The sequence below is a fragment of the Gossypium hirsutum genome, chromosome D11 (assembly GCF_007990345.1).
Source record: "Gossypium hirsutum isolate 1008001.06 chromosome D11, Gossypium_hirsutum_v2.1, whole genome shotgun sequence".
NCBI classification, from domain to species: domain Eukaryota; kingdom Viridiplantae; phylum Streptophyta; class Magnoliopsida; order Malvales; family Malvaceae; genus Gossypium; species Gossypium hirsutum.
In genome coordinates, this window is record NC_053447.1 from 844,919 (window position 1) to 847,122 (window position 2,204).

The window sequence follows — 2,204 nt, forward strand, 5'->3', positions numbered from 1 at the left end:
TCCCCGATTCATTGGTGGTGCTATGTGCGATATCCACCGTATCTTTGAAATGTGAAAGGGGGTTGCTATGTGCTGATTCCCCCGAGGGGTTGCTAAGTGCTGATTCCCCGGTTCATTGGTGGTGCTAAGTGCGATATCCACCGTATCTCTGAAATAAAAAGGGGGTTGCTATGTGCTGATTCCCCAAGGGGTTGCTAAGTGCTGATTCCCCGATTAAGTGGTGGTGCTAAGTGCGAGATCCACCAATAACGGTTAACATTCCGAGTGCTCAACGAAAAAGTGTGGAAGGTGAATATTGCCATATGGTGGAAATTTTTATGGGGCAAATATTGAGTTGGATACTAAATCGATCCATGTATGAGATGGGAGAAAATATCAAAAACGAAAAAAGGAACGATTTAGTTATAAACTGTGTTGAACAACAGCAGATGGGTAACTTTGAAAAATCACCATAAATGGTGGAAAATGAATGGGAAGCTGAATAATATATGAAATTGAAGCTGAATGTGTCTATTTTCATATGAAATAAATAGAATAAGCAAAAGAGTTGTATTTTTGGAGATATCTGAATTTTACTGAAACAGGGCTGGATTGATTTCGGGATCCCCTGTTCTAACTTTGGAAAATCACCAAAAATTGTACAAAAATAATTATGGTGTGAAATTTAAATTCCTGGATTCCTTATTGACTCTATTTTTAATAGAAACAAGCGAAACCATTTTTAAAATTTTGTACAGAGAGTTAAGTGAATTTTTTTGAGGAAGGGTCAGAACCGTTGGGCAGTGAAACAGGGGAAGTTTTAATGAATAAACTGTACTAATTGGCTGGGTAAAAAATTCTGAAGTTTTTATGGTGAAATGGTATATGAGTCTAGTTTCAGGGAAAATTTACGAAACTCAATTTGGAGCCCTGTAGCTCCGGATAAAAATAAATTAGCGACTATGACGCAGAAAAACAGTTTGCTGGAAATTGCCTAAACAATGAAGTTATTCATGAATAAGTTTATATTTTGGTGTAGTTATGTGAGTAATTACTTATTTATCATGTGTTTACTTACTAAGCTATATGCTTACTCGATTTTATTTTTCCCTTGATTATAGTGACTTCCGACAACTCGGAAATTTGGAACGAAGTCAGACAATCATCCACACTATCCTTCACACTTGGGGTATTTTGCTACTATCGTTCCGGAAAATTATGGCATGTATAGACGACCTATGAAATATGGAATCATCATGTAAATATATGTTATGGTTTGATTTAAAATGTGGTGTTCATTAATAGTTAAATTGTGAGTATTATTATAAATGAGTTTGGTTGATATATATATATTGGATTGTGATTTAAATTTGCAGGAGGTTTAAGCAAAATTAAGCAGAAATGCTGTCGAAATTTTTTTAAAAAAACTTAGTAATACCTCATACTCTGTTCCGAGCCGGAATACGAGTAAGGGGTGTTACATTTTAGTGGTATCAGAGCTACGGTTTAGTCGGTTCTCGGACCAATAAAATATGTGTGAAAGTCAGTCTATACATGCCATCAATATATTGTGATAGTGTGATGATTTCTGACAATTTAAAATTTTGTTTTATATAGTAAATGGATCCTAATCGAAGTATGGCAGATGATGTTGAAAGTAACACGCCGGTTCCCGCACAAGGGACCGCGCATGAAGAGAGTAGACATGAGACACGTGGACAGGATGAGGCTCGAGAAGCCTTCCTCCGAATGATGAGTGATTGGTATACAGAATATGTCCGTGTAAATCCGAATGTTCCACCTCCTCCACCCCCTCCTATTCCTCCGCCGGTCCCCGTAGCTCCACGAAGTGCTGAATTGGTGAGATGAAGTAAACCACCCGTTGATAGAATTCGAAAGCATGGGGCTGAAGATTTCAGGGCCAATGTTGATGATGATCCGGAAAAAGCCGAGTTTTGGCTTGAAAATACTATCCAGGTATTTGATGAATTATCTTGTACTCCTGAGGAATGTTTGAAATGTGCTGTGTCTTTATTGAAGGATTCGGCATACCGTTGGTGGAAAACATTAATAACGGTGGTTCCAAAAGAAAGAGTTACTTGGGACTTCTTTCAGGAAGAATTCAGAAAGAAATATGTAAACCAACGGTTTATTGATCAGAAGCGCAAAGAGTTTCTCGGATTGAAACAGGGCCGAATGTCAGTAGCAGAATATGAACGGGAGTT